Source organism: Pelodiscus sinensis, chromosome 8 (assembly GCF_049634645.1).
Source record: "Pelodiscus sinensis isolate JC-2024 chromosome 8, ASM4963464v1, whole genome shotgun sequence".
Lineage (NCBI taxonomy): Eukaryota > Metazoa > Chordata > Testudines > Trionychidae > Pelodiscus > Pelodiscus sinensis.
The window spans coordinates 11,878,742-11,900,284 of record NC_134718.1 but is presented as its reverse complement, the minus strand read 5'-3'; the positions used below and the strand labels follow the sequence as shown (position 1 = coordinate 11,900,284).

At 41.3% G+C, this 21,543-nt stretch overlaps 1 protein-coding gene across 22 annotated transcripts in view; it reads right to left on the bottom strand.

Annotated features, from left to right (window-relative positions):
* Window positions 1-21,543, bottom strand: part of ZMIZ1 (zinc finger MIZ-type containing 1) — a 510,613-nt gene that overhangs the window by 330,008 nt on the left and 159,062 nt on the right. For 19 of the 22 annotated variants that reach the window (XM_075934736.1, XM_075934735.1, XM_075934734.1 and 16 more), the window contains one exon: window positions 1,575-1,654. The exons of 2 other annotated variants lie outside the window; for them this stretch is intronic. The gene's annotated coding sequence lies outside the window, so the exon portion shown is untranslated. Of the gene's footprint in view, window positions 1-1,574; window positions 1,655-2,263; window positions 2,336-21,543 lie in introns of all 22 variants that reach the window. One more of the 22 variants, XM_075934739.1, reaches the window with a different exon arrangement.

Below are 21,543 nucleotides of genomic sequence, written 5' to 3'. Positions count from 1 at the left end.
AAACCACGTTTTATCTTTCTTGTTCTGCACTTTTCTATTTCTTGGTATAAATAATTAAGCCATCTTCCCTCTCACCTCCCAGGGAAGACTTGGTTAATTGCTCTTATAGAGGGGAGGGGAGGTCTTTCCCATTTTTCAGTTTGATTTTTGTTAGCTCTGTTAATTAACGGATTTGTCCATGCAAGTTTTGCTAAGTGTGACCAAAGATGACTCACAGTGTGAATAATAGCCTGAATAATAGCCTTCCATTTTTATCAGTATCTGTAAGTAATCATTCAAGAGATAAGGGATATGGCGGGGGGGAGCATACAATGCTTTTTCTATACCTGTGAACATTTGCTTTCCTGTTTTAAAAGAAAAAAAAAACACAAAAAAGGAAGGCAGCACTGTAGTAAAAAGTACAGCAAATGGCAAGCACACACCACTAACTTGCTCCATGGGCCATGCCACAAATGTTTCTAATTATCAGAGGCAAAACTGGGATGGCATTTTCTGCTGGAAGCAAGATTTTCAATACACCTTCTCTTCCCCTCTCAGCCTATAAATATCGGTCATTTTTTTTCTCATTTGGTCCTCGAAATAAGCATGCGGATAGGACGAGAGTGTTTGGAGGTGAGGCCGGGAAGAAACATTGATGAAGAAATGCTTCCAGGCAACAGTCTGCACCTAACCAATATGTATCATTGAAATGCTAGGGAGAAATAAATAAGGGAAGTGTATTCAATAATTAACACCAGTCCCTCTCTAATTATGATCCGTAAACCGTTGGCTGATGAGCTGCAAAAAGCTGAATGGTCACATGGTACTAACTCCTCCTTATTTGCAGATGCTATGTTGCATTCAAAACAACTGAACACACATTAAATGTTTCCCTACAGTTACCTCCCCACATATGCAAGGCCATGGAGACATTCTTGAGAGTGGAAGTGGAAATGGTCTGCATGACAGTAAGTGGGAGTTCAGATGACCGACAAGACAAAATGCGGATCCACATTGCAAAAACACTTGAAGACCCCTAAAAGTACTCTCTGGCTATGCCAAAAACAGAGAGGCAATATCATCTTATGTATGTCAAAAACTATTAAAAAAAAGATGGACCCAAACTAAGAGGGTAGAACAAGTTTGAAGGAAATGCCTTAATGTGACAAAACCAAACAACAATAAAGCTTGTTGTGTACTTTTTATTCCCCATTACACCTGCATATCAAGGCTGAACACTCCTGCATTGAAACTGGTGTTGAATTGTTAAAGGGTTACTAAAGTTTGTTTTTTATAAGTGCACATTTACTGTGAGCATGTGGAACATACTAATGCTCTAGTCTGCAGTTGGAATGGCTAGTGCAAGGCTCATTCACAGCATGTATTAGAGTCAACAGAATTAAACCAAGGTAGCCAATGAATGTTTATACCAAGAGCTTTGCTTGCAGGGTTCTGTCATTGCCATCAATCAAACTGCTTTTCAAAAGAACCTTAATAGTAAATGAGTGGTTAAAGCATAAACCATGATGCACTAGCTAGAAAAGAGAAGAAGCCCATGTGTATTTTACCAGGTGAGAATACAAAAATCTTCCTACCTGAGTTCCGCAAGTGCCTTCTTCCTCTCAGGAGCAGATGACTATGTCCTCAGGGCCTTCACATAACACGATCCATGTTCCTGCAATGAAATATAGATACGACACTCATGCATCCTCGTTAGTGCAAGGCACCGTTTAAGTGGCTACAGCAGATTTGCAAAAACTCAAGAAATTTTAAATGTTTAAAAAATATAATATGGGGGGGGACCTAAAATGTGGGATCCTAGGCTCTGTAACCAGCAATGCCACTGATCTGTTGTGAAACGAAGGGACGAATCACTTCATCTGTTTAAACCTTAAAGTTTGCTCATCTGTAAAATGAAGATGGAGAGCAGCTAGTGAATTCTACTGAGCTGAGTATCCAGATTTATGAACCTGAAAGGAACTTTTTTTTTTTTTCAGATAAATGCCATGCCGAACTCTCATTTTTTGTGCAAAGTCTTTGATGAATGTTATGAGCTATTATCATTAAAACAAACACAAAACAAAAACAAACCTGATCTTTCCTTAGGTGGAGGAGAGTGGGAAACAAAATACCACAAAACACCATATTTTCTGAAGCAAAACAAAGCAAATTTACCAATTACTTTGGCGCCACACCTTGACTTCTAGGAAATGCTTTTTAAATAATAAAAGAAATACTGTGACGGGGACAGTGGAATGTTTACTGGCAGAATGAGTTCTGTTACCTGCTGTCTCAGCAGCCAAGCAAGGAATCCTTCCTTATAGGCTTCTAGAAACAGGCTCTAAAATTCAGAATACTGGGCAAAAAAAAAGGAGAACATTCACATATGAATACAGTTTGCAATCACTGATCCCTTTAATTTTTTCAATTGTGTGTGGAATAAATTTTATTATGTGCACTGAGGCATGTGCAGATGTGCACAACCAGTAAAAACACATGTTGTCAACTGTGGGTATTGTGGGCTCTCTGCTAACAAGCTGGAGCATTTGAATCTTCCCTGCATGGCTGCCAAAGTGCTTAGTTTACAGGGAACATTGTTCACAATCTTTTTATTGATTTTCAAGTAACTTTTCACACAATGATATTTTGTTTGCGAGAATATTCATGAAAAACCACTTTTCCAAAGCAGAAAATTTCACATGTGATTCGAGTGTCCATTCTATCGGCTACCTGTCTATCAACAATTATCAGGAATTAAAGCCAGGTACTCAGGGAACAACTCAGATTCCTCAAAATATTCAGATTCAGGGTTGGATGACAAATGTAGAATAATGAAAAATGTAAGTTATGAATAATGAAAAATGTAAGTTGCTATTTGGATTACAGGGGTATTTAATTTGTTCATGAATAATTCATAAAGAATAAAAAAGGTAAAAATTAAATTGTTTGCTAAGAACCCCAAATGAAATATGCATATTGATATAAAGAAACAATCCGCCTCAGAAATGGATTTGGATGGGTTTTTGGTACAAAACAGCCATTTTAGGTAGTCCACATTTGGACAGACACTATTGGAGAACAATTGACCTTTAAGTCTCATGACAATGTCTATTTTCTCCATTACATGTTTGTTCTCTTCCACAGATTCTCCTCCACCCACACCCTCAAGTTAACGTCTTCCCACTAGAGGTTAAATTTTTGTTCCAGCTAATAGAGGAGTCAGAAGTTCTAGGTTCTGCTACTGACACACTATGCAATGCTGAGTGATTCACTTCACTTCTCTGGGACTCGGTTTGCCCATCTGTAAAATGGGGATTGTGGTACTGTCCTTCCTTTTACAAGTGCTTTCTGACCTATGGCTGAAAAGCATTGCACAACAGCTGAGTATTGCTATTATTAATAATCCCACCTGACAGAGTCTCCATCCCTTTCTTAAAAAGCTGGCCTAAAAAACACACCTCTTCTGTGCTGCCCACATACTACCCCTCCACAAACACTTGCTATCAACCTGAGGATGCAGCCTCTCTCACTGTCCTGTAAGCACTGAACATTCAGTGAGGCAGTTGTACGAGCAGTGCACTGTTAAGATGAACTCTCTGTTCTACGCACATTGACAATCTCTCCTAACAAAGCTCCCAGTTTTCACTTCAGCACTGCCAATGCAAGCACAGCATGTCTGCTGCTCCTGATGAGCCAGCAGAGGGAGCACAAAAGCCAAGCTGTGGGACTCAAAGGAGCCTCTTTTTAATAAAGTTTTGTGGCTATCACATGTTCAATCCTTAAAAGGCAGTTGATACTAGATTATTTTTATAGGACAACAGATCTGTGGTGCATTATAAGTTACAAAAGACTAAACTCTCTGCTCTGAGGCGATGAGACTCTATGATCAGTAAGTGAACATTGTGGACAGCGTTGTCTGTCAACTCTTGTGATTTTATCATGAGTCTGACAATATTTGGTGTTTTGCTTTCAGCCTCAGCTCTTGGAATCCTGTGAATATAAGTAAATCTCAGTTTCCATGTTAAAAAAGAAAAACGTAGCTGTCGATGTCTAGCCCCCACTGTTGTACAGAAAAATTCAGATATGTGACCCGAATGCACGCCTCAACGGCTTGAAAAAAGAGAAGACAAATAAAAAGGACCCCAAATGTGGGGTGGGGTTGCAGAGCATTTTTATAAATATAATGACTTTTAAGCCAACCATGATTTTGAGTGCCTTACACATAGTTTTTGAATATGTGGGGTTGGTAATTAGCAATGCTGCAAGAGTAAACAATGAGAAAGGAAAATATAGCTTGAGAGTGTGTAGGACACACACAGAGCAAATCATTCACAATGGCCAGTTCAACATATTTCTCATTTAAATGCATCTCCTCAGTGGCTTATTGTCAGGCCTTATGGAATAGGTTTGTTTGTTTGTTTTTTAAGGCGGGACTGGAACAAAGTCTGTTCCAAGCACAATAGGGCAGCATGGAAGAAGGTATGAAGACAAGAGTGGGAGCAGGATACACGGGGAGCTATTAACCAGAAGGGCTTGTGTGGGGAAAGAAAGAAATAGGTTAACAAAGAGAAATAAGCAAGGATTTAGCTAGAGAAGAGTTGAGCGAAAGCTTGAAAACCGGGGAAAACCAGTGAAATGTTTTGAATGGGGAAGTGACATGAGCTAGTGTTGAATTATAACAGTTTCAACCACTTACGCGGATCACAAGAAAAGGCGGATTTCCCTTCCGTCTCACATACACTGGTCTGACCTCACAGCTACCAACTTTTTGACAGGGGACAGTCAAAAAACTCCCTTCAGAGCCAAACAACTCTGCTCCACAGTCAGCAAGAGAAGTCACTGCTGAGGAACAATTAATCACTTTGTTTTCCTGAAGCTCCCTACCTCTGTCTGCCCAAGGAGAAAGGAGAGACACTGTAAGTAGGTGTCAAACCCTCATCTCTTGAAAATCAGCAGAAGAAACTAAAAGCAAAACCCAGATAAAGTGAAAGCAGGAGAGACACAAAAAAGTGAACCCCTAGTGAATCAACATGGCCTCATTTAGCCTGAAAAAATTTAAGACATGTGCTTAAGCATGCAACAACAGTCTCATTCAGGCCTAAATTATGGGGTGGAATGCAACTAAAAAGTTCATTCTGGTTTTAGAATTATTACCAAATCCACTTATTTTCTCGTTAAACGGGAGGCCCCCTTTCAAATTAGGAATGCCCCCAATCCCAGAATGAACTGTTCAGCGGACCAGATGCTAGACCTCCTCATCCATAAACATCATATCCAGAATTATCTTCGCTCCAAGAGAAGCATTCACCTGACACGCTTTCTATGTTACTCAGAAAAACAGACAAATGTGTACACAAAAGTGTCTTTAAACATCAAATATAACCTTCATTATGCAGCCTGCATTATAAGTTAGTTAATTGAGCCCTCTATAGGTTTGCAAAGTTTCTGCAATTTTATTGCTGCAAAATTTCCTGTAGCTATTTATATTCAGCATCATGTGAACTTTCCATATTTCTTAGGCCCTTGCAGAACTCCCACTTGAAAAAAGGAGGGGGGAGTTGTCTGCTAGTTTTACAGCGAAGAAAATCTTGAGTACTTATGGGATAGATTTTAAGCACCATACTGGAAAAGAAATAATGGATATAGTTCAAAGAGCCAAGACACTGCAGAGATACAAGACTATATATTTAATTTAACTAATGGCTTTAACTCTTCTTTCCAAAATGCATACCAAAATCCATCAAAGTGCCACCACTGCTCCCTTTGTGTAACCCCTGTACAACACCTGAAAGAGGATAGGTGAGATGCCCCCGATTCACCAGCCAACAGAACTTGCTGGCTGCACAGAGGCCAGAGAGTGCTTGTCTCCCTGTAGTCCTGGGCAGACTGCTGCTGCATGTTAGTGCGCTGTAGGGACTAGCAGCTTGTTTTCCCTGAGCTCCCACTAAGGGAAGCGACAGGCTCTGGATCTGGATCTGTTTTTTTTTTTTTACTAGGTTGCCCCTCCTCCTAGCAGAGGGCTGGTGCCCTACAGGCACAAACAAACCCTTCCTCAACAGCCATGTGTTACATAATTTCTCTTCCAAGAACAGCACAGAGATCTAGAGGTACAGATTACACAATGAGGCTGTGATTATAAAGCTGCCTTAGGTATACACTTGGGTGGCCTACACACACTATCAAATTTGCACTGTATTATGTTTACACTGTAACCTGTTGCTTTAAAACAGTTTACTATGTACTTTTCTCCTAAATGACTATAATGGACTGTCTAGTGGGTGCAGTAAATGATTACAGACCGGCAGGGATGGATTTTCCCCCACACACTCACCCACATACTCCCCCAATGATTTTTTTTTTAAATTTTGTCAACATTGTCAGGTTTTCAGTGGTTTAAAATTGGAAACTTTGCATTTTCAATAGGTGAAAAATGTTTAATCTTGTAACAAAACCTTGGTTTTGTTTAAAAGTAAGCAGGCAATGTTTCAAAGTTTTTTTCCCTGTTTTGTCAAAAACAATTGGCATATAAAAACCAATGATGGTGCATTTACCGGTCCATGGATCACCAATTTGAAAGTTCTGCCACTAGCCATGTACAGTAAACTCCAGATAATCCGGCACCTTTAGGACCCAGGGGGTGCCAGATGATCAGATATGCCGGACTATCGGAAGCGGCGGCTATGAGGGGTCTGGGGTGGGGGGGGGGAAGGATGCCATCCCAGACCCCTCATAGCCCCCCCATTCCAATAGTCCAGCTCTGCCCCATGTGTCCCCGATTCAGCCGCTGCTGGTCAGTTTCAGCAACTGCTGAATCGGTGACTCCTGGGGCAGAGCAGCTGGTGTGCTACAGGGTTGGTCCCTTAGCGCCGCCTCTCGGCGCTGCGGGAACAACCCAGCAGCACCCCAGCTGCTCTTCCCGGCTTCTCCAATTCAGCTGCTGGTCAGTTTCAGCAGTGGCTGAATCGGGGAAGCCGGGCGCAGAGCAGCTCCAATTGTCCGGCTGTCCAGAGCATTTCCAGGTTCCCGATGGTGCTGGACCATCAGAAGTGCCGGAACATTGGATGCCAGACCAATGGAGTTTTACTGTACGGCTGTGTCTAGACTGTATCCCTTTTTCATAAAAGGGATGCAAATTAGACATATCGCAATTGCAAATGAAGCGGGGATTTAAATCCCCCCGCTTCATTAGCATAAAAATGGCTGCTGCTTTTTTCCGGCTCGGAGCTTTGCCGGAAAAAAGCGCCAGTCTAGACGCGGATCTTTCAGAAAATAAAGCCTTTCCGAAAGATCCCTTATCCCTCTTAAAATGAGCTAAAAATAAAGCTACACTTAAAATAAGGGATATGGGATCTTTTGGAAAAGGCTTTATTTTCCAAAAGATCCGCATCTAGACTGGCGCTTTTTTCCAGCAAAGGTCCGAGCCGGAAAAAAGCGGCAACCATTTTTATGCTAATGAAGCGGGGGGATTTAAATTGCGATATGTCTCATTTGCATCCCTTTTACGAAAAAGGGATGCAGTCTAGACACAGCCTACATATATGTGGAGTACCGTGCGCAGAGAGCATTAATACTGGCTCACAAGCATAAGAGAGTGGTCACTGCTAGAATGGCCACATTTTCCCATGGTGCAGAGCCAAGAAGACAAACCCCGACATCCCACAGTAGCCCATAGTGCAGGGGTTAGGACACTCATACAGGATGCAGAGGGCCCTGATTCATGTTTCTCCTGACAACCTGGCGGAAAAAGAACCCACATTTGTTACCCCACATCCCAAGTGAGTGTTCTCATCACTGGGCTGCTGGCTATTTTTGCGCAAAAAAAAATTTTTTTGGAAAGGTTGCATGTGGAACAGGGAAACTCTGTGAAGATTGTCAAAAATATTCCCTGCATTTCTAGTTATGAATTGTGGCTGTAGCTGAGATGGGAGAGCTTACATGGCATCCTGCTACCAAGGGGGTTGCCAGCTTTCCCAACCAGACACCATTCACAGCAAGCACTCAGCCTATTTCGCATTTCTAATTTAACTCAATCCCTCACTAGTGTTCCCTGTACGCTGAGCACTTGAGCAGCCACCCAGGAGAGATTCAGGTCCACCTAGCTGACTGGTAGAGCACTCACAGCTGCCCATAGCCAGCAGCATGTGTTTCTATTGGTGGTGCACATCTATACATGGCTCGGTGCACATAAAATTTATTCTGCACATGGATGGGGGAAAATTGCCCCTCCACCCTCCACCCATAGCTAAAGCTTTATACTTTCAAACCATCACCCACTCTAGCATAGCAACAGACATAGTTTGTAGGCACAGAGGTTCTGCTTCTGTCATAATTAGTGTATCGGATTCTTCATAGGTATGGCCACTTGCCCACTGAACACATTTGGAGAGAGGCAGACACACTGAATTTTTAGTGCATGTGTTGGATACCAAATAACCTTTAGGCAGAAAGGAGTCTCTTAAAGCTACACTTAAAGCAAAGACTAATGATCTAGATGAGTCACAAGCTAGTTCAGCAGCTATTATTGCTAAGAGAAAAGATATAAGCAGGGTAAGAAGGAAAGAAAGCAGTATGTATGAACAAGACTCATCTAAATGGCAAAATACAGGGAGGTGGTAGAGAGGAGAAAATATCTCAGGTTCTCCTAAGTAGATTATTGCCAAATCCAGCCGTAAACCTCCCACCCAAATGTGTGCTATAAACTTAATTCTCAAATGACAGTATCACTACTGGGAGCATAAACACTGAGACAAGATTAGACATGCTTGTTTTTAACCATTCATTTCTCTTTCCAGTGAAACACTACCCGCATACCTTTGCTATCAAAATTATTACCTTTCAGAATGTATGCATTTAACTTTATATATAGCAATTATGTCTTAGTAGGTTATTAATGTAAAGTGGCAAAAAAAAAATCCAAAATGTTTCAAGGAGGACAAATTAACTTCATAAGAGTCCAAAGGCAATCAATCACACTCAATTCATAAGATGATACTATAATTGGGATAGAAGTTGAGTTGACAGTAAGGCCATTTTAATTGTGGATTAAATGAAATTTAAAGATATAAAACACAGACATACAATAAATGTAAGGCTTTTATTTACTGGATCTAATAAATCTATTATAGTAGTTCTGGGCAGATGTGGATACATTTTTAAGGAGAACTGTGGGTTCTGGGATCTTCTCCATCCAAGCCTTACAGAGCAAAACAGGGTGGGCTGGATTTTCCACTATTATGGATTCTCCAAAGAGTTGCATATATAATAATGCATTTAACGGATGTGTTTTATTACAGCTGACTGAAAAAGAGAAGTGTATTTGATCAAAACTACTAAAATAAGAAAACATTTGTAGAAATGTTTGAAAGAAATGACCTTTTTTTCATTTTCTCTTTTTCTGTGTGGGGGGGTGACAATTTGTTGATCGATGGAAGAAACGCTTCATGGGGGGGAAAAACCCCTCTTAAAACTCATAGTTAAAGGGGAGGAGGGAAGGAGGACTAGAGAGAAAGAGTACAAAAGTGAGAGGAAATAGCAAACTAAATCCGAAAAAGACACAAAATGTTTTGGAAAAACCAGGCCAAATGTTTCATCAAAAAATGAAACATTCTAAAAAAAAAAAAATCAAAATATTTTCAAAAACATTGCTGTTTTTAGTTCAACTGGATTTTTCAACAATTTATTCATGAGGGAGAATACTTCAACAAACATGATTATTCTAGACTTGCCTCACAGAAGAAGAGGTTTCTATATTTACTAAATTATTTATCTGGAATTTATGTGAAGGACCAAAAGGTACTGATTTAAGTTCAGTCTCTCTCATCATTTTGTACAAAGTTAAAACTCCTTCTTTCTTAAAAAAACGGAGAATGTTCCCAGTGGTAAGCTAAAGGCCTGCGTTAGTGAAAACAAGGCCTGCCTGCCAAAAGAAAATCATAATTTTAATAACTTAATTTTGCTGCCAAGCAATATAGACTATTAAAAGTCTATATATCATGCACTAGCCTCACTGGATATGTAAAAGCCTTGAGATATAAAACTGTACAAGTACATCGAAACATTGCTTGCATGTGTACCTGCACAGCCAGGAAGATCTTTTCTGTGTGGCATCTGCAACTCTGACTCACCAACAATGTTCCCTCAAATTTTTTCCATCTGTGTGTGGAATAAACTTTGTTATGAGCACTAAGGCATGTGTGGGTGTGCACCACCAGTAGAAACACATGATGCTGGCTGTGGATGCTCTGCTAATCAGCCGAACTGCATTTAAATCTCTCCTGGATGGCAGCCCAAGCACACAGTTTACAGGGAACACTGCTCACCACATGAGAAGTTTCCTAAGTTACAATACTGTATCCTTCTTCTGTTGGCTGTACCACTGTCGGTGGCAAAGAGCAGAAGGTTTGATTTTGCAACCCTTACTCACACGAGTAGTCCCATTATTTCTAGGAACAAATGAGCAAAAGCTGCATCATCGCAACATAAATGAGATACAAGGACGTTATCTAGTTTGATGTTACAGTTCCAAGCCCTTTGCACTGGATTAATGTCACATAAATCTAGCACTGAAGAAAACATCTTCTACGCCTCAAAGGAAGAATCTTAATATGCAGGGGGTTGTTGTCTAGAAACAGATGACTTGGGGGTTTGTTTGTTTGTTTTTGCACTGCCTTCCAATTTGTTCAGTTACAACAGATAATCTTCAAGAACTCTTCTCGCGAATGTATCAAATAAGCAGTTAAGCCAGTATCCCCAAACTGGTAGCCCTGGATCTTGGTTTTCTGATCTGCTTGGAGAGCTTCAGATTGGGATCCAGGGTTTGCCTTCCTAACGAAAGGCCTGTCTGCAGGCCCATGCTGAAATACTAAACCTTCAACAACACAGTGAAGCAGCTAAAAGGAGAACACGTTGCAAATTTTGTGTCCAATGTGCTGAACTGACTTGAAAGACAATCGGTCCACACAAGCCGAAGCTGCCTCAGGATCTTTGAGGTTTTACTGCAGGCTCTTCCTAAACTCTGCCACTGATGAGAACTGCAAAATTCAATTAAACTACTATGAAGTGGGAAAAGCCACCTCCTTGCACCCCTCCTATGTAATTAATCTGTGTCATTGTCTATTCCTTCCAAAACATAAAGACCTGATCTGCTAATCTTTAGAACCCTTCAGATCAGCCACTGTGGCAGCAGAAGATACCGCTCATCTTAGGTGTATTTCCTCTCCCTACCCCCAACCACACGCCTGTGAATTATACCCACACACACTCCCTGAGCAAACAAACATGGGATGGGGGGGGGGGGAGGAGAAAATGAGTGAGAGAAAGGAAAAAAGAAAAAAAAAGACCCAAGCATTAAATATTTACATAAGAATGAAATGTTTCATTAATTACATACAGAATCAATTTGCAGCTATTTTCCTTAAATTTCTCAGTCAAACCCACAGATTTGCAGCACTTTGAACTGTGCTGCACCAGTAATTGTGGATGAATATTTTAAATCAGTCTTGAATCACTGTACTGCATACACCAAATGAACTAATAAGTTGCTCATGTGTGGACTACTAATGTCTTTTTTCTTTCCTAGACAGATGGAGTGCAGTATTGAAATCAGTTGCATTTGCTATTGGGAATCTTCAGAAAAAGACAAAGAAATTCTTTTTTGTTTGTTTGTTTGTTTGTTTCATTAAAAAAAAACCCCACAACTCTATAGTTTATTTGTTTAAAAAAGGAAATTATAACAGAATAAGAAAAGCTCAAACAACTTGCAAAGATAGGACACAAGTGTGAGAGTGAAACGATTCGTCAGAACATCGCAATCTTCAGAGAAAGGCAATTGTGCAATATTATTATAATCTCTCTAAGGAACAGACATTATTGCCAGAGATGGCGTATATATCACAATATTTCTATTTATAATCAGTTAAAATGACATATATTGGCACACCATTTTCCACAACTTGACAGATATGTTCTAAGAACCTTATCAAAAGAACAGGATTGTTAAAGGTGAATATTTTTGAGCTGGTTTGCGAGACAATAATCTAAATCCCCCAAATTAAAGCAACTTTAAGGTTCCCCACAGATTAGCCTCCCATTCTTAACTAGAATTAGGATACCTGTTCATGCTCCATTGACAATAAATGTAAGTGTGAACAATATAGGAAAATGTAAGGGATGATTCTTCCCCTTTCTGCAACTGTGATACAAAATAATACAGTACAAGAAAAAAAACCACAGCACATGACACTGCATAATTAATGCTCAGACACAGGGTAGTCTGACTTCTATTGACTGGATACATTATGTAGGATAATAAATTCCTAAAAAGGAACTTCCTTTAAAATAGCCTGCCCTTCATGCAAATATGCTGCCTAAACCCATCAGATTAGAACCCTTGAAAATACACACACACCCTGTGTGAAAAGGTGGGTTTTTGAATTTGAGTGGTACAGAGCCACTATAGCAGCTCCCATACCACAAGTCATCCCCATCACTACCATCTCCCCAGCCACCAGAGGGGGAGATGAGGCCAGGTATCCCTGGACCTGGATAAATAGGTGGTTCAAGAAGCGACTGTCGATTATGGAAGCTGTTGGCCTGCTCTAAGTTACGCTAGGAGCTGGATCAGCCACAGATGCAGAGGAACAGAAACCCGGTTTCCTAACATTAATCATCCTCCAAAGCTGGGCTGACTGCTCCTTGCTTGCAGCTGAGGATCTGGACCAGCATCTCAGTTCTTCTCTCTCCCAACAGCAGATTATTAAAAACTTAACGCCCCCCCCCACACACACACACACAAACACACGATTGAGTGAAGCCTACATGTGTTTTGCCAATCCAGAAGGGTACCCTGAATCCCTCCAGTGCTCCCAACCCAACAGTTCACTAGAAGCTTTTGAATTCACAGTTATACTTTATTTTCACATTCGGTCAGCAAACCTCATTTTCAAGGGAAGATTATCAAACCTATATTTAGAGTTTGAACCTAGTCAACAGTATCTTTTTAACAAGACGAAGACAGGTGTAGTCCCTCGATTTATTGAACATCATTAAATCTGTATGATTGGTCATGAAAAGCCAATGAACTGTAAGCTTCCAATCTAAATCAACCTAATATTTCATTTAATAAGCGATCCTAAGGCCCAAGTTACCAAAAACTCAAGGATACAATAAAAAAAAAAGTTAACCAATTAAATACTCTTTTTAACTGGTTCACTCTGGAGCAGCCCCGCACCTGCAGTGCGACTGGCTGCTCTAACCAGGCTAAACCCACTGCACCACAGGTGGGGGGGGGAGCTCCAACCAGGCCGGGCAGGGTCAACTGCATAGCACCGTGGTCTGGGCTTGCTCCGGCCAGACTGATTACCAGGTACGCATGCCGGTAAGGCTGATGCCAACTGGGTAACCAGTTAACTCTTTACATCCCTATTCTCCATCTGTCTTTTGCTTTTTCTATAAAACTTAAATTGACAACCCATCTTAGAATCTGTCACAAGTACATTATTTGTAGTGCCAAGTAAAATCAAAGTTGAAGTGAGAGTGTAAAAGTTGAGAGAAGTCCTGTTAAAATGGCCAGCCTTTAAAAAAGATACCACATCGTTTAAAAGTTACTGCATATCCTTTCACTGCTGAATTAAACTAAGACTGCTGTCTCAGTTGCATTAAATTATTAGCTAATTAGCCCTGACTAAGGACAACAGAGTGTTTGTGCTGGCAAGCTGTGAAAAGAACACTTCAGCAAAGAAGATCAATGGCATTTTTGTCTGGCTTACAATAAGAAAACTGCTGGCCCGGGTTATGAGTTTAAGCCATCTTTCATTTGGCAGACAAGACAGCCCTAGTGACAGATCAATATAGTAACTTTATGATAGGCTACTGCTCCTGCAGATGGCAGAATCATAAACAGGCATCATTTCTGAAGCCATGAGCAGTGTATTACTTGGACAAAAACTACCTGACCTTTTGTGATACTTACACATTTTTCCCCCTTCTTATGTAGCAAAGAGATAAAATCAGTATGATTTGTATCCAATGAAGCTCAGTGATATCCCTCCAAGATCAGATGTTCTTTAAAAGGGTGGGGGGAGAATGTACCTGTTAGTAATTCATGACTTTACTAGACACAAATTGGTTTTTTTTTTTGAAGTAGCAAAAATGCAGATAGGTAGGCTCTGTGATCCCCAGAGTGCTGGGTAGCAGTGGTGTGAAGAAGTCTTTTTTTTTTTCTTTTTTTCTTTTGGTTTTGTGTGCATCCGTTGTCCCTGAGTTAGTTGATCTGATCTGGGATCACGGATGGGTCTATTTATTTGTCTATTTTTAAAATATTGCCAAAAATCCCCAGAGTCCAAGATGGGCACTCTTTCACTGCTGTTTACTCAACATTTGACTCAAGAAATTTGCATGTGGTCATTTTATTCTTGACCGCTCCATAAGTATAAAGCATACTGCTCTATAGCATGAGTTCCCAAACGCCACTGCGTGGCAACCCCTTTCTGCAGCAAGAATGACGACACGACCTCAGGAGGGGGTATGGATACCTGAGCCTGCTCGAGTCCTGCCAATCCAAACAAGGGACCAAAACCCAAGAGCTTCAGCCATAAGAAGGGAGCCTCTAAGCAGAACCCCACCATCCATGGCTAAAGACCTAGAGATGTTCTGCGGTCCCAGGTGGTGGGGCTCAGGCTTTGGCTCTAGGTCACATGAAGATGAAGTGAGCCCTGGTGGCCCCATGAAACCGCTAGGCTCCTAATACATTTAAAAAGCAGACTCACAGTGTCTGGGACGAGCCGGGAATCAGCTGATTCCCAGCTAGCACCAGGTCCCTCGCTACACCTCTGCCTCTTTTGGCCTCCTGGAGACAGTGCTGGGGGGAACCCATTTTTCAGCCAGCTCCCCATAACACTGGCTCCTGCTCCTCCCCCTCTTGCTGTCTCTCTCTGATAGAGGTAGGAAGAAGTGGGGGAGGGAGGGAGAAGCGACTAGTCAAGTCACTACTCAACTACTTGATAAGCATATGCTGATCGGGTAGTCGACTAGTCGCTTACATCCCTACCCAGGACTCTCTTATTTTAACAACAGGAGTACCTGCCCGAGAGGAAAACATTGTAAAAAAACGCAGAGGCATTGGGGCTTTCATCAATACTTTTTGGTCTCCACAAGCAATTAGCATGAGCCTCATACACAAGTGGGGGAAAGAAAAGCTATTAATAAGCACAATGCAGTAATTGAGCTGGCTGCATTGTCATATAGGGCACTGCCGTGAAAACGGAACCAATTCTATACTGCATCCTGGACACCTGAAAATGAATTATTAATTTGATCACTTATTTCATCTCAAACCTGAGAGAAAACAGCACTCGTTTTCCCCAGACCAAATTATTTAATGGTTGCCTATTAAACGATTAACTTTATGAAAACCCAAGAGAAATAAGGCACTGTTTTAATAAAAAATAACTCCGATGGTTTAGTCTCCCAAAACTCTACTTCATGCAAAAACTAAAACATCAAGGTCTTCTGGAAACCACTATAAAGATCAGGTTTTATTAAGGCAGGGAAGCCCTATATTTAATGTACTTCAAAAACAAATCCAGAGGGGCAGAAAAGTTTGAACCAAGTTTCACGTTAATAATCTCACCTCTTTGCAGTCTAAATTTTCCATGGTGCTGTCAAAGTGCACAACAGCTCTTTATAACCCACTGCAATTAGACATTCTGGCTGCCAACCACCGACATTTGGTTTCAACCCAGAGACTCTGCCAGTCTACCGCAAAATTACTGACACATGACATTGAACTGGCACAAAACACACACAACTATGGCCCAGAACACTGGTTCTCAGGACACTAACTACACTTGGAGAAGATGCCTTCATATAAACAAGGCATTTTGTACTAGCCAGTTGTGTGTCTTGGATAACATTTTCTACGTCTCTCAGAATCTAGGGTTTTGTATGCAACTGCTATTCAACATACTTGCAAAAACCAGATTATAGCATTTAGAAATAAAGAGTTAGTGCATCAGAAGCACAATGTGGCTTTTAAAATAATTAAAAAGGGTTCACTGACACCAAAAAGTCTCAGCTACTTATGTTCTATTGAGACAAGAAGTGATCCTGCACTAACAGCTCCAAAAACATGAATCATTACATCAACCTTTGTCCATCCTTCCCAAGCTTAATCTGAGTCGATATCCATGACCGCCAAGCTACAAATGGGATCTGAAGGAAGGCCCAGTCGTGCATGTCATACTGCTCTGAATCTCTGAGGGACGTGACAACTTCTCAGGAGTACATCCCCAAGGCAAGCCTACTGAACCTGCCTGGAATGCTGTCACGATCAGCAAATGGCAATACAGCCACTCCCCAAGTTACGAACAAGTTACGGATCAAAATTTGGTCCGTAACTCGAAGTGTTTGTAACTCGGATCCCATAGAGTTACATGGCGACCGCGCCGTTTGTAAGCGCAGATCGCTGTTCGTAACTCAGATCCGCATTTACGACCACTTTGGTCGTAAGTGAGGATGGTCGTACGTGGAGGTGGTCGTAACTCGGGGAGAAGCTGTACTGCAAAGGCATAAAGAAACTTCTTGATCACACCAAAATATTAGGATACACTGTCATTTCCTCCTACCACTCTCCTCATCGTGTACCCGTTACATCAACACCTCAGTGTTTTATCTGTTATGACAATGATCCATAAGCCCTCGAGATCATTTTTGTTTGACTCATCGCGACTTGGAAAAAGGTACTGCCATTCCCTCTCCCCTGTTCCCACTTGATCCTTCCTAAACAGATTATAACCATTGACCTGAACATTCCACTCCTGTGAATCATCCCACCAGGTTTCAGTAATACCAACCAGACTGAAACTATGCTCATAAATCAGCAATTCTAATTCCTCTTGTTTGTTAGCCAGGCTCCTACCATTCAGGCAATTCAGGAATTTCTTCCCTCCATATATTTTGGTTCCTTGATTAGTCTTGGTGGTATACTGAGTCCTCATCTTTTCCCTCTTTTTTACCTTCCCTTTTGGGTATTAGTTTAAACCCCTCCTGACCACAATAGCCAGCCTACTCCCAAGGAGACTGGTTACTCATCTACTGAGGTGGATGCCTTTCAAAAACAGAAGATGGACCAAAATCCTTCACCTTATACCCTTTACGTAGACAGCAGTTCACATCCACTATTTGCCACTTTCTGTCTTCCTTTGCTCTTGGGACAGGAAATACCTCAGGGAAGATTGCTTCGACATTCTCTCTCTTCTACATGCTTCTGAATTCCCTGGAGTTATCTGCTGTCTATGAGAGACCCTGCAAGGAGCGGTAGGAGGAAATGGCAATGTATCCTCATAGTTCGGTTTGATCATGCGGTTTCTTTATGCTTTTGCAGTATTGCCATTTACTGATCTTGACAGCATACCAGACAAGTACATGGAGCTTCCCCTATGAATAGGGATATGAATGTTTAACCACTTACTCTTAATGGGTAAGGCTTACCAGCTACAGTTAACTTATGGGGGCTGGAGCAGTCTCCCTGACTGCCATGGGCCTGATGCAGGCAGGGGGTGCTCCAGCCCACCCAAAACATCTCCGGTCTATTACGGGGGAAGGGAGAGGGGATGTCTCTTGGAGAGACATCTCCGGTCTTGGCTCCAAGGAGGCAACACACTGTCTTGTCATCTTCCTGCTCCATGTAAAACATTCTGTCATTTCTTTTGAATCTTGAATCACCAACAAGGATTGTCTATCTTCCTTGGACAGCTGGATAACTTTGCACACGTGCTTGATTTTCTTACCCATTGGCCTAACCTGCTAACGACACATGTATCTTGTATGTCTTTCTGTTCCCTTGAACCTACTTAATTGTCAAAGGAATCATCCAAAGTTTCCACCTTCAGGATCTGGTATCCATTTGAAACTTCTAGCTTTGCAGAATTCCTCCTGGTCCTCTTCCCTTTACTAAGCCTCCCCTCCTCATCTCCAGCTCTGTAAAATGCTACCATGACATTCTGTCTCTAGTGGAGGCCATCTGCTCTTATCACCCAGTCTCCCCAAAATCTCATTGGAATCAGTGGAAAGTCTCCCATTGATTTCAGATCAGGCTTTTAACTGGTCATATTTAAGATCTGAAACTAAACAGGCATTATCTTCATATCATGGAGGAGAAATCATCGGTACATTTTTTTCCATTCCTTCTTTAAAAATATTGTTTCCACATTAACTATTTAACTCAATGGCTACGTCTACATTGGCCCCTTTTCTGGAAGGGGCATGGTAATTTTTGAAATCGCAATAGGGAAATGCGCGGGGGATTTAAATATCCCCCGCGGCATTTAAATAAAAATGTCCGCCGCTTTTTTCCGGCTTTTAGAAAAGCCGGAAAAGAGCGTCTAGACTGGCCCCGATCCTCCGGAAAAAGCGCCCTTTTCCGGAGGATCTTATTCCTTAAAGTATTCCTTTGAAGATATTTAAATCCCCCGCGCATTTCCCTATTGCGATTTCAAAAATTACCATGCCCCTTCCGGAAAAGGGGCCAATATGTTTCAGGGAATCTTTTCCCTTTCTTTTCAGAGCTACAAAATACTCCAAAAAGAGAGCTTTTTAATACCTATAAAACAAGTACAAATTAAGTACACAAAACAAATAGCAGGCTAAAGAGTTTAATCCTCGCAAGACAGATAAAGACCATAAATCATGGCTTTCATACGAATGAGATGTGGGTCTATTCTTTATCAGTGGAGATAAATGCTCCCCTCCTCAGTCTGTAATATGTTATTCTTACATAACTACGGGGTACATTTCCAGGTCAATCTGTGGGAGATTTAGATGCACAATGTTAATCCCAGGGCTGAAAACTGAAGCGCCACGAGCACATTTTCTAAGTGGTGCGCAACACTTTAGCCACAAGCAGTCGCTCCCATTAAATAGGGCATCATGAAGATAAAAATCATTTAATATGAACCTCTTCGGGGCCTGATCCTGCTAACATTAAAATACATATAAAACAACTGCAAAATAGCATTGTCTACCAGCATATATTAGCAGGATCAGGTCACAAATAAGGATTTTATATATTTTAGATTTTACACTGAAGTGAACATTTTTTTAAATTCTAATGACGTGTTCATCATCCGTGCTGCATTGTACTCAGACTGCACGATGACATTAATCTAGTCTGTTTCTCACCAATTTCATCATTTGGCTCTCCTGATATTATTGTTATTCACATATCATAGGAACACTTGCATGAGAGTTTACCCTACATTTTCAGAAGTGACTAGAGATTTTCATTGCTCAAACTGAGACACACTGAAGATGCCAGGCTTTCAGAAAGTACAGGCAGAGTCTGCTTTTGAAAATCAGACTCCTTGGTGGTGTCACAACCTGGGCACCTAAGAGCTAAGACACTCAAAATGGGCCATTTTCAGAAGTGAAGACCTATGCTGCTGACATTAAAATGAGTAAAAATCTTTCTTTTTTTTTTAAACACAAAACCTAAATACTGGGCATTTATTTATTTATTGGGGGATTCTGTTAATTTATAAGCCATAATGAACGCCAGATACTGCACGTGAACCAATGGGGTCTAAACTACTTAATTACGCCCTTTTTACATTAATGGGAGTCATGCAACGAAATATACCACACAAGTCTGAAATTATGTTCTTATGTCCAATTTTCCCCAAGGCAAAGCACTAAAATAATCTCCATTGTTGTTCCATTTACTGACAATGACCCTCACAAGGTGATAACATTTTGATCTCGCTTGATTAAATTTGTGTTAATAGATCCTAATGGAAATACAAGTAAATCCTCTTTCTTATCACTCGCTCTCATTAACTTCAGCAGTCACTGTAACTTAACCTCACAGGGACCTTAGAGCATATAGTGAGTGACGTTGAAGGGGAACTTGTACTGCTTTACATGCTTCATATCATTCTAAATGAATTAAGGTACCTTTAAGCAAAGAGCCCCCAAGTATTCAGATAAAGTGGGGCGCAGTGGTGCAGGAGGAGCTAATCCTATTAATTATTGTTTGAGCACTGACAGTGTGTACAGCTGTGCACTAGAGGAGAAAAAAAGCTTGCAATATAAACAAGACAGATTCAAGAACAGACAAGATTCACTGGGAAGCCCATAAAAAAGAATAAATAAGATTATTATTATTGATTGACTTCTTGTTGGAATCATGGAGGAATTGAGTCTTTAGGAGGGATTTGAGCAAAGCGAGGAGGCTGCAATTGCGGGATTTATTTGGAAGTGCATTCCATGCATAGAGGTTGATGTGGACACAAAAAAGAACGAAGACTGTTGTGGGAAAAGTGGATGAATGGGACATCAAGACTTGCATGGCCAAAAAGAAATCCTTCTGGCAAGTGTAAGTGCAATGCATTGACAGTGTCCAAGAAAAGTATTGGAGAGTGAAAAGAAAAGCGCAAACCACACTGAATGGCTGCAGTTTATTTTCTAAGGGGTGGCATAAGCATAAGACATGCTGACATAAGAAATCAGAATGGCCCATAAATGAGCCAACCATGCTGAAATCTGGTTTAAATGCATAGGTCAGGAAAGCTCATCAGACAGCTATTCTACTATGCAAGCGTAACAAGACACCCGCAGCTAACTGCCCCTCTAGCATAATTGCACAATCTTGTCCTTTGTAATAAAACTCACCCCCTATGCAGTACTACAGAGACATAACAAATCCTCGTAGATCCCGCTGAGAGACAGGTGGATACCTATTATCATCCCCATTTTACAGATGGGTAATGTATATAATAAAAAAAACCTGGCATAATGTTATGCAGTTCCATAGCCTTGTATTCACAGCACCATGAAACTCAGTAGGAAATGGTTGAGTGATTTCTCCAGATCTACAGAGATAAAGTCTAGAATGTGTTTGAAGCATCCAGATCTGTACTCAAGCCATTAGACCAGGGGTGGGTAATCATTTTTGCAGGGGAGCCACTTAATTTTGGTAAGCGGTCACGGGTTAGCTCCGCCCCAGAAGGGGCATGGCACAGAATGGGCGGGGCAAGGCTGGAGACTGGCCTCCACCCAGAGTTGTCTGGGGCCAGAGACTATGAATTAAAAAAGACAGTAAAGGGCCTGCCACTCCTGGCACCGCTGCTACCGTGTGACCTGGCAGCTGGCTGGAGTTGCGGCAGCTATTTAAAGTGCTTGCAGCTCCAGCCCCTGCCATGGCAGCGCCATGACCGGGAGCCATTTAAATAGGATCCTGCTGCCTGAACCACCTGCTGGAAATTTGGTGGCACAGGCAGCAGGATATAATAGAAAGCAGCCAAGAACAGCCCATGAGCCCAATCAAAGTGTTAGGCAGGCTGGATCTGGCCCCCGGAGCCGCATTTTGCCCAGCCTTGCATTAGACCTCGTTGCTCACATGCAAATTCCTTCCATAAAAGCAAGTCATAATGAATTTCATAAAATGTTATTTAGGCTAAAAGCGAGGATTTCATTCGTTATCCTAATAAAGGAAAGAAATCTGACTCTTCCCCCATCCCCACTAATTAAAAGCCTATCCTGCAAACAACTATTAATTACTTGTTTTTGACA